At 35.9% G+C, this 12,284-nt stretch overlaps 1 long non-coding RNA gene across 4 annotated transcripts in view; it reads right to left on the bottom strand.

The window, feature by feature from the left end:
* Positions 1 to 12,284, bottom strand: part of LOC129059015 (uncharacterized) — a 179,020-nt gene that overhangs the window by 116,200 nt on the left and 50,536 nt on the right. The gene's annotated exons all lie outside the window — the stretch shown is intronic.

Here is a 12,284-nt window from a genome sequence, read left to right as displayed (position 1 = left end):
AAGACAGGAGAATCACTTGCACCTGGAAGGTGGAGGCTGCAGTGAGGTAAGATTGCACCATGGCACTACAGCATGAGTGACAGAGCAAGACTCCATCTCAAAAAAAAAAAAGTCTTATACACCAACAACAGACAAACAGAGAGCCAAACCATGAGTGAACTCCCATTCACAACTGCTTCAAAGAGAATAAAATACCTAGGAATCCAACTTACAAGGGACGTGAAGAACCTCTTCAAGGAGAACCACAAACCACTGCTCAATGAAATAAAAGAGGATACAAACAAATGGAAGAATACTCCATGCTCATGGGTAGGAAGAATCAATATCATGAAAATGGCCATACTGCCCAAGGTAATTTATAGATTCAATGCCATCCCCATCAAGCTACCAATGACTTTCTTCACAGAATTGGAAAAAACTACTTTAAAGTTCATATGGAACCAAAAAAGAGCCCACATTGCCAAGTCAATCCTAAGCCAAAAGAACAAAGCTGGAGGCATCACGCTATCTGACTTCAAACTATACTACAAGGCTACAGTAACCAAAACAACATGGTACTGGTACCAAAACAGAGATAGATATAGACCAATGGAAAAGAACAGAGCCCTCAGAACTAATGTCGCATATCTACAACTATCTGATCTTTGACAAACCTGACAAAAACAAGAAATGGGGAAAGGATTCCCTATTTAATAAATGGTGCTGGGAAAATTGGCTAGCCGTATGTAGAAAGCTGAAACTGGATCCCTTCCTTATACCTTATACTAAAATTAATTCAAGATGGATTAAAGACTTACATGTTAGACCTAAAACCATAAAAACCCTAGAAGAAAACCTAGGCAATACCATTCAGGACATAGGCATGGGAAGGACTTCATGTCTAAAACACCAAAAGCAATGGCAACAAAAGCCAAAATTGACAAATGGGATCTCATTAAACTAAAGAGCTCTGCACAGCAAAAGAAACTACCATCAGAGTGAACAGGAAACCTACAGAATGAGAGAAAATTTTTGCAATCTACTCATCTGACAAAGGGCTAATATCCAGAATCTACAATGAACTCAAACAAATTTACAAGAAAAAAACAAACAACCCCATCAAAAAGTGGGCGAAGGATACGAACAGACACTTCTCAAAAGAAGACATTTATGCAGCCAAAAGACACATGAAAAAATGCTCATCATCACTGGCCATCAAAGAAATGCAAATCAAAACCACAATGAGATACCATCTCACACCAGTTACAGTAGCGATCATTAAAAAGTCAGGAAACAACAGGTGCTGGAGAGGATGTGGAGAAATAGGAACACTTTTACACTGTTGGTGGGACTGTAAACTAGTTCAACCATTGTGGAAGTCAGTGTGGCGATTCCTCAGGGATCTAGAACTAGAAATACCACTTGACCCAGCAATCCCATTACTGGGTATATACCCAAAGGATTATAAATCATGCTGCTATAAAGACACATGCACACATATGTTTATTGTGGCACTATTCACAATAGCAAAGACTTGCAACCAACCCAAATGTCCAACAATGATAGACTGGATTAAGAAAATGTGGCACACGTACACCATGGAATACTATGCAACCATAAAAAATGATGAGTCCATGTCCTTTGTAGGGACATGGATGAAGCTGCAAACCATCATTCTCAGCAAACTATCGCAAGGACAAAAAACCAAACACTGCATATTCTCACTCATAGGTGGGAATTGAACAATGAGAACACATGGACACAGGAAGGGGAACATCACACACCAGGGCCTGTTGTGTGGGGGGGGTGTGGGGGGGGGATAGCATTAGGAGATATACCTAATGTTAAATGACGAGTTAATGGGTGCAGCACACCCACATGACACATGTATACATATGTAACAAACCTGCACGTTGTGCACACGTACCCTAAAACTTAAAGTATAATAAAAAAAAAGTCAAATGGAAAAGCATCTATAAAGAAACCCCAACCAAAAGTAAGTTGGTACAGCTATTTGGTATAGGAAGCCTCAAATAAAAGAGTATTACCAGAGATGAGAAGGAGCATTAATGGTAAAAGGAACAGCTCACCAAAAAGACATAACTGTCCTAAAACTGTGTATACCTACTAACATCAAAATATATGAAAAAAAATTGACAGAACTGAAAGGAGAAACATACAAATCCACAATCACAGAAGGAGAATATATATCTTTTAGTAACTGAAAGAATTAGTAGACCAAAAACTTTAAAAGCATGTAAAAAATAAAACCAAAATTTCAAATTAATAAATTTGACCTAATTGACAAAAATAGAACATATTATTGCAAGTATGCTACTTGCATATCAAAAACATATTTTTTACAAGAATATATAAACTTTTACCAAAACTGTCCATATACTGGCCCATAAGCCAAGGCCCAATAAATATAAAAGGACTGAAGTTATAAAGAGTAGTTGGTCAGAGTTGAAATGATCTGGAAGTGAAAAACAGATATTTAGAAAACTCTCATATGCTTGAAAATTAAGCAATACACTTATAAATAATCCACAGATAAAGTATAACTCACAATAGAAATTTTAAAATATTTTGAAATTAATGATAATTAAAATAAAAAATCAAAATTTATGAGATGTGACTAAACCCACACATAAAAAGTGTTTAGCTTTAAATGCATGTTGAAAAAAAAAAAAAGAAAGACTGAAAAACACTGAACCAAGACCCATTTCAGGAAATTATAAAATGATAGCAAAGATAATACAAATAAGTTAAAAAGACAGGAAATAAGAAAAACATAAATTAATGAAATAAAAATAAATATACATTAAGACCAACAAAGCCAAAAGTTAGTTCCTAGGGAAAAAGAACCTATTAAAATTACTAAACCCCTGCTAAGAGAGCAAGAAAAAAAAGGGAGGAAAATATCTTAAGTCAGGAATAAAAGAAGTGACAGTACTATAGATCCTACAGATACTACAAAGCTAAAAAGAAGATATTGTGAACAAAATATTGAAAAGGAATTAAATAACAGAAATAGATTTCTAGAAAAACACAACTCACCAAGATTAATACAACAAAAACTTTTTTAAAAACTGAATAATCCTACAAGAGACTAAATCTATAGTTTATTATTTCCAGGAAATAAAGACAGGAAACATATTAATTAAAAGATCCCTAGGGATCTATCAACCAATCACAATGTATGGATAAAGTAAGTTTTAAATAAGATATTTATATGACAATGTAGAAAATGTGAACATTGTGTTAGTATTGAATAATGTTACCAAATTATTGTTAAACAAGCTTGTTTAGGTGTGATAAGATATTGTGTTTATGTTTCAAAAATATTCTTTGCCTTTATTGATCTATACTATAATATGCACAATTGAATGAGGCATAGAATTTACTTCAAAATGATCAGCTGTTATGCATTGGTAGGGTTTTATAGTAAAATAATATTTGATATGCTTTGAAATTGTTGAAAGTAGGTCTTGGTTATACCAAGTTCATTAGAATAGTCTCTCTACTTCGTATATATTTAAAATTTTCCATAATAAAACATTTAAAAATATTCTCCAGAACCAGGTGGATTTACCAGAGAATTCTTCCAAACATTTAGATAGCAATAACATCAGCCTTACACAGCCTCTTCCATAGAAGAGTAGAAGAGGGACCAGAAGGATTCTGAGAAGAGAAACCTGGGGCAGGATCATTTTCTTTTTTAATTTACTCTAATTTTCTTGTAAAAAAAAAATAGACACATAAAATAGAGTACAAAACCAAAAACCCACATAAAACATCTACAAAAAACTAAGTGATATGTTATCTTCAGAAACTTCAAAATGTAAGTAGGTACAGACAAATCACCAACCACTGTAATATCAACTACACAACCACTGTAGTATTAGAAAAAGCCTGTGAAGAAACAAAGAGAAAGCAATAAGGATTCTGATAGCTTCAGACCAAGAGACTAAGTCTCAAATTCACCTTAGCCCTAGACTAACTCTCAAGTTTTCCAACAATTACTCCCTGGTAAATGCAGTGAGGCAATATGAGAACAGCATCTGAAACTGGAAGGATGTTTTATAGGACCTAATTCATGGGTAAATTCAAGTGGACAGTGATAAGATATGGCAGTACTGGAACAGTCTTGGCTCAATAAACTATCAAAATTTGTATACTGACTCTCATTTCCAGAACAAAATAATTAAGAAAAATCTGCTTGGAGTATAATCTAATGGAGCAGAATAGAAATAATAGGAGGAAAAGATAAAGAAGGCCCAGATAAAAGTGTGAGAGGAAGCAGAAGAACAATTCAAGATGTACAGAGACATCATGGTATGAAAACAGTAGAAGAGCCGAGTGCGGTGGCTTATGTAATCCCAGCACTTTGGGAGGCTGAGGCAGGCAGAATCACGAGGTCAGGAGATCGAGACCACCCTAGCTAACACGGTGAAACCCCGTCGCTACTAAAAATACAAAAAATTAGCAGGGTGTGGTGGCAGGTGCCCGTAGTCCCAGCTACTTGGAGGCTGAGGCAGGAGAATGGCGTGAACCCAGGAGGCAGAGCTTGCAGTGAGCCAAGATCACGCCACTGCACTCCAGCCTAGGTAACAGAGCCAGACTCTGTTTCAAAAAAAAAGAAAAAAGAAAAGAAAACAGTAGAAGAGAGAAATCTAGAGCAGTGGACCTAAATAAAAGTATCCTGGCTCATCATTCTTTCTTAAAATTATGATAAAACCCATAAAATGAGCAACAGTAAAGGGTCATATTCAAATTTATCACAAAGTTATTTATGAAAGTAATAATCATCATCAAAATAATATTCCTCCAAAAATTGAAAGCATGCCAGAAAGATGTGTTCGCAAAATAGGTAAAAACTGCAACCTTAATAGAGCAAAAAGAATGAAGATAAGTGACATAAGCATAACTGAAAAACACAAATCGGAATTTTAAAAAAATACATATGAAGTCATTGATGGAAAGGAACATTTGAAAACAGAGGGAACAGAACTTTAGAAAAAAATAGAAATAAAAGAGAAAATTATCATTTTTAGATTTTAGGATTTTAGAAAAGAAAACTAAATTTTAAAGAACACAAGAGTGAATAATCCTATTTGGCAATGCCTTAGTAGAAAATGGAAAGAATGAAAATGTCAAAAATCAAAAGGAAATAAGGAGATTTTTTAAAAGGTTAGGTGTTTTTTAAAGGTAAAGAAGATCCAACATGAATATAATAGCAGACTCTGGAAAAGAAAACCAAAGCATTGGAATGAAACAAATACTAAAAACCATAAATCAAGAAAAATTTCTTGAAGTAACAGGTGACCTGAAGTTACATGCTGAAAAGACAAAGTATTTGCTGCTGAAAAGTCTGATGACAGTCTGATTTTTTTCCTTGTAAATAACTCATGAACTCTCAAAAGATAGTTAAATATACTCAAAAATTAGTCTTAAAATATGAAAAAATTAAAATAAAATAATATAATTTGATATCTATCTAGTGGGATAAACCTTGCAATAAACAGTCTGACTCCATGTGTTAAGTATTTGACTGCTGACATATTTTAAGCTTCACTCTTCCCCCTTGTCTATCTGCCCTACATCTGGACAAATGACAAAAAAAGCTCAGTTGCTTCCTCCTTTGGCACCAGTGGGAGGTTTAAATCCTGCAAACTCCTACCCATGCATGGAAGCCCTTATACCTGCCCACTCTCTAACCACCATCAAAACTCCAAGCCAGTCTTCTTACTCTTTCAAGTCATTTTTGGACCAGGTTGGAAAGACTGCTCTACTCTCTCAAAAAGCTTCACAATGAGAGTGGTAAGCCTTTTTATATTCTCTTGGAGTACATGTAGTTTTATTGGTCCCAATACCCAAACCAAATTTTGGATGGAGATCCATCTCATGTTTAAGGAATGGCCACAAAAACCTCACAAGGAAGAACTATTACAAGTGAGGTTAAAACATACCTTGACATATATCCCTACATCATATATCCTAACTGGGAAGACAGCAAAATCAATCAATGTAATCTATATTAACAGAATAAAGGAGAAAAATCATATGATTGTCAAAGAAATACAAAAGGCAATGACAAAACTTAACATCTAATCATTATTTTTTAAAATATAAGCAAAAAGAATAGAAAGAAACTTTCTTACATTGACAAATGTACTGTATTAGTCAGGATCACAGCAGAAAATAGCACAGTCAATAAGGTTAAGAATAGGAAATGGGAAAGAGAAGCTGTTATTACTCCTGCAAGAATATGAGATGAGCTTGTAGCTGCAGAAGAGTTCTGCTGAAAGGAACTATGACTTTGGTAGATAAATGCAGTTACTGCCTCCTCAAACCCAACGGGGAGGTCTCTGGAAGGATGAAGACCATACTGTTTTTCCTTTCATCCTCCTGATTTTCTGTCACCGCCTGTCCTCAGCCAAGCACAACTAGAAACCAGTAGACAAGGGGCCCTGTAGACACGGGGTAGAAATAAAGATCAGTCTACTGGGGAAAATCAGAGTGAAGAACCATAGAGTAGATCTGGAAAGAAATGAAGATTTAAGCTAACTTTGAAATATCTACAGCAAACACTACGTTCAAAATATTGATAGCTTTCCTTGCTTAAATCAGAAAAACTATAAAAATTTCTGTTATTATGGCTTCTATTTAACACTGTCCTGAAGGTCCCAACCAGTGCAATAAGATGAGAAGAAAATAATAATATGTGAGTATAAGAATAGAAAGTAACAAACAAAATATTATTTTAAAAAGATGCACTTGTATATTTAGAATATCCAAAGAATCTACAGATAAATTATCAAAATAAATGAGTTTAGTAAGTTTACTGGATTCAAAAGCAATAGTCAACAATTAATTTTATTTTACACACCAGTAACAAGCTAAACATTATTTTCTTTTAACAATCTGAAAAAAAGGGCCAGCCACAGTGGCTCATGCCTTTAATCCCAGCACTTTGGGAAGCCGAGACAAGCAGATCACTTGAGAGAGGCAGATAATTTGAGTTCCTGACCAGAACTTGGACAGGAGTTTGAGACCAGCCTGGCCAACATTGTGAAACCATGGTGGCACATGCCTGTAATCCCAGCTACTTGGGAGGCTGAGGCAGGAGAATTGCTTGAACCCAGGAGGTGGAGGTTGCAATGAGCTGAGATTGCACCACTGCACCCCAGCCTTGGTGACAGAGTGAGTTTTTGTGTCAAAAAAAAAAAAATCCCATTTACAGTAGCATTAGCTTATCAAACATCTAGGAAACATGTTTTTCTTTGTTTGTTTTTTTGTTTTTTTTTTTAAACAAAAGAAAGAAAGGCAACACACCTATACAGAGGGCCTGCTCTATAAGATATCAATACCTTTTATAAAGCTAAAATAACTATGAAAGTATGGTATTGTGCAAGGATTGACACAAACAGATATTGCAAAGGAGACATGTATGAATGTACACTTAATTTACAACAAATGTGTAAGGCATTGAGAAAATAAAAAATCAGCAAATGATGTTTAGCCAATAAGACACCCACACGAAAAAAAACTGAACTTGACCTCAACCTTACAACATACACTAAAAATTAATAAGTAGAATACAGATGTAAATATGAATGATAAACAATAAATTTTCCAGAAGTTACTAGAGTCTTTTGATGACATCAGGTGGGGATGACTTATTAAAAAGCATGCAGATGCTGATTTTTCATCAATATGACAATGTTAAAATTAAGAACTTCTGTTCACCAAAAAGACACCATGATGATGGCAAGAAGGCAAATATATGTATAAGAAGGTATTTTTTCAACAGTCAGAAATGAAAAAAGGCATATATATCATTTGCATATAGAACTCCCTTATATATTAAAAAGACATACAGGCCAAAAAATATATATGAACAGGAAACATGTACATGCATTTCACAAAAAGAGATATTCAAATATCTAGTAAACTTCTGAAAAGATGCTCAAATTCCAACCTAGATGGACACCAGATTGACTAAATTTGAAAGGCTGAAAATACCAAGTGTTAGCAAAGATAGGTGAATATTGAAACTCTCACACATGGCTGGTGGGAATAAAAACTAGTATAACTACATTGAAAGACTACTTCGTTATACCTACTAGTGTTAACCCATAAATTCTATGTCTGGAGTACACTCAACTGAAATTAATATATTTGTACATTAAAAGGCATGTAAAAAATTTTCAAAGCAGTATTATTCATAATAGCCATATATAATAAATAAAATGTCTATCAACAGCAAAATGAATCAATATTTCAAGAAATGGTACTGAAACCTGATCTACACACAGGTAATTCACAGAAGAAGAAACCAGATTGGCCACGAAACATATGAAAAATGTCCTGCCTTGGAAATTACAACCACAGTGAGATACATTTTGCACCCATTAGACTGACAATAAAAAGGGTTAATGTTAGAAAATATGTATGTTGGCAGCATCATTCACAATAGCCAAGGTACGGAAACAACCTAAATGTCCATCAATGGATAAATGAATTAAGAAAACATGACATATACATAAAATGAAATATTATTCAGCTTTTTTTAAAAAAGGAAAATTTTGCAATACATGACAACATGAATAAACCTGGAGGTGACACAAGCCAGTCATAGGACAAATACTGCATAACGCCACTTAGATGAGATATGTAAAATAGTCAAAGTCATAAAAGCAGAGAACAAAACAGTGGTCGCCAAGGGCAGGAGAGAAGGGAAATAGAAAGTTGCTGTTCAATGGGTAGAATGTTTCAGTAATACAAGATGAGTAAGTTCTAGGGATCTGCTATACAACATTGTACCTATAGCTAACAATATTTTGTTGTACCCTTAAAAATCTGTTAAGATACCTTTGGGACTAAGAGAGGAATTCAACAGAGGAGGGGTACTCGGGTTTTTTGTAATACGTTATTTCTTAAAGCAGATGATGGGTACAACCATATTCATTAAATCATTATTTAGATACAAACCTAACATTTAATCATTCATTTTATTTAAGAGGGGGTGACCAGACTATGAGTGATTTGAAATCCAGAGATGTTGCATTTGATAAGTAGAAAACAGGGAGTCACTTTACACCATGATGTAGAAAACTCAGGAACAGCTGTAAGTAGAGTACACCAAATAGAAGAAAAGCTATAACTTGCATAATGTAGATGTCAGATGATGAGTCTTCCCTAGGATTTGGGAAGTAGGGGAAAAAAAGAGAAATCAACAGACTCTTTGTGACCTCTCTCTTTTTCCCTGGTGTCTCTGTGCCCCCTTTACACTTCAAAGGGCATTCTAAGGAAAACTCGGCCATGGGAACATTGGATCAACTTCCAAAGTAGGATGGGTTCCCAAAACCCACCCAAGCTGTGCCTCCTATCACTGAGGAAAGTTGCACTGAGGCAACATAGACTAATATAAAGCTCTCTGATCTTTCCAACCTGGGAAACCTCAAAGGAGTATGCCTTTTTCATTTGGGGTGACAAATATGTTAGGTTTATTACTTTAATGCATGACTTTTCTACTCTACCAAGCACATAATATTTATGTATTTTAGATTTAACCAGTTGGCAGTGACTTTGTTCTCAGCATGGCTGATGAAAATTAAGAGTTCATGCAGAGTATGTCTCTCCCACTCAGACTAGCCTCTAGCATCCCTGCTGTTCCTTTTAAATTCTGATCTATCAAGAAGCTTGTCTGGGGCTTTGCTTCATCCATGTCTACAGAGTACAGATACACATGTGCTTACAATTACGTTTGTCAACAAGTCTCTGTGGACAGTGAAAAAGTAGGTCAAAATTTTGTGTGATTTTTACAGGTTGCTTTTGAGATAAAAACATGCTCTTAGTTATCACAAGAAGTGAGACTTGTTACCTAAATTTGTATTTAAAACTTAAATTTTAAGTGATGGCAGGGTGGGGATTTACCTCTGAACTTTCCATTACGCCAAACTGACTCTGTTCTATAGCATACCTGGATTTCAGTAAAGCATCTCTTCATCCTTTTGTGGCCAAAATAGACATCTCTGCATTAGATTAGCTAGTGTGGCCAAGGAGATCACTAAATGGTTTAGTAACATTGACAACTAATGAACAACGGTACCTTGAAAGGCAAGCTGATTGTACTAAGCCATACCCCAACCTATAGCCCACCACTAGGAAATATCTGGCTTCAAATCAGGCATTGATGGTGCTGATTATGGTAATCTAACATGCACATGAATTAGGATGATCTGTCCCACAGATGAGAGAACCAGAATCCAAAGCGCTCTGTACTGCCTGAAATGATTGCCCTCAGGTAGGTAGCAAAACGAAGTTTTGTTAGAGATACACACAAACACATTTATCCATCAAACATGCACCATGCCTGCTGTGCTGGGTGTTGAGGGAAACCCTGATCTTCTCAGCTGACATTTCCTTCCCAGTAGGGATGCATCCATTAGTGTAACATCCCCAGCCTCCTGCTGCTGCTCTCTCACTTCTCAAGGGAGGTGAGGTTATTTATCCGACCGATGAATTTGGAAGGAGAAACGAAACACGAGCAGCTTAGCCCCTTCCACTCTCCCTCCTGAAAGCTTGCTGGCCAAGGAGAACTAACACTCTCTTCTTCTCAGCACCCTAAGTTTATAAGTGCAGGCACCCACATGGGAAGCCTATGTCTGGTTAGTACTGTCTGTGACAGAGTGTTCAGTCTAATTCTGGGATGCTATATTAAGAAGTTCATTGTTACTGCATATGTAAGTCATCCCCCCAAGCCAGTTTTTGTTAGTAATAAAGTTTATATACTTACGTATAAACTTCATATGCACATGCATATATACACACACACACATTTATTGTGCAATTGGCTCTGAATTGGTTCTCAGGCAGGAAAAGGTGATATTCTTTTATTGGATCCCTTCAGACCCAACACTGGACTCTGAGGTTGTGGATAGGGAGAAGAGAACTCATTGTTCCATTTATAATAAGCTGACTCTTTACCAAGGTCTCAGCAAGTTCTCACAATGGTGATAGGTCAGTGCTAGCATTCCTATTTTGCTGCTATGGAAAATGGAGCTTAGTTATGTGCCTGGAACCACCAATAACAAGCAGTAAAGCCAAACTCAACATCAGGTCTGCCTGCTGCAGAAACTCTTGTCTCCCTCTGCATTACCCTATCTCATACAGATAAACAGTAGAGAGTCACTGCCCTTGAGGAGCTCTAGCTTAGCCACAACCTATTTTAGCCTGGCTCCTGAAAGCCTGACATTTCTGCCATGTTCCTGGGAAGCATCATGGCTTTATAGTTCTTCAGAGTAACAAATCTAAGTATGTAGTAGTAGCTTCATATGACACATATATACTGAAATAATTTTAAATATACTGAGGGAGGAGGACTGCTATTTATTTGTAAAGTAAAGCACTCTTCAGTAATTCAAATATTTATCATTTATGTTTTTATAAATTTAAATATTTAAATGATGGTGTTCCTTTCATTAGGACATATCAATTCTGTAACTATTTTTATTGCAGAGTTACTTTTTAACATTGATATAAAAACTGAAGTGTTGTACCTTCTTTATCTTTACAATTACAAGGTTGGATTTGAAATAGATGTTTGAAAAGGTTGTATGAAGCATAAAAGTCCTATTTATTAATTTCTTAACTTTGCAAAGCAGTTTACAGTTGTCAAAACATTTTAGCATGCATTCTCTCATTAAATCCTGACAACAGCCCTGATGAAGCAGAGTGCAGCTATTATTATCTCTCTGTTCTTAATGAGAAAATATGTTTCAGCCCGTTCTGTAATGTAGCTCAGGTTGCAGATAAGGGAAGCTGAGAGCTCAGGTTTTGAAATGTATCTCTTGAATTCTGGATCTATGCTGAGAAATAGTTCTCTCTTCAACAGTTGGGAAAATGTGGATTTACCAGCATATAGTGCTTGCAATCAATTTAGATACTGAGATTAGACAGTCAATAGTCAGGACTGCTGAGGGAGAGTTTTTCTGTAGCTACAAAAAAGAAAAAGAAAAGAAGGAAAAAAAAAACAGGCTTTAAACAGAGACATGAAACAAGATTTGGACTGACATTCAGAATCAAGGTCCCCAAAATTTGATCCACCTGCCCAAGCCCTGAAGCCCAGCACCCTACCCCATTCCTACACACACACACACACACACACACACACACACACACACGTGCACACACACATACACGTCATTGGCCCTGAAGACAAAGTTCTTTCTGCACCTTATTCAAAATGCAGTTCCAGGCTATTCTACAGAGACAGGAAGGAGTAAAGAGCCAAAGAC

Source organism: Pongo abelii, chromosome 3, assembly GCF_028885655.2.
Source record: "Pongo abelii isolate AG06213 chromosome 3, NHGRI_mPonAbe1-v2.0_pri, whole genome shotgun sequence".
Taxonomy (NCBI): Eukaryota; Metazoa; Chordata; class Mammalia; order Primates; family Hominidae; genus Pongo; species Pongo abelii.
Note: the sequence above shows the minus strand (reverse complement) of the source record. Positions and strands in the feature narration are given on the sequence as shown.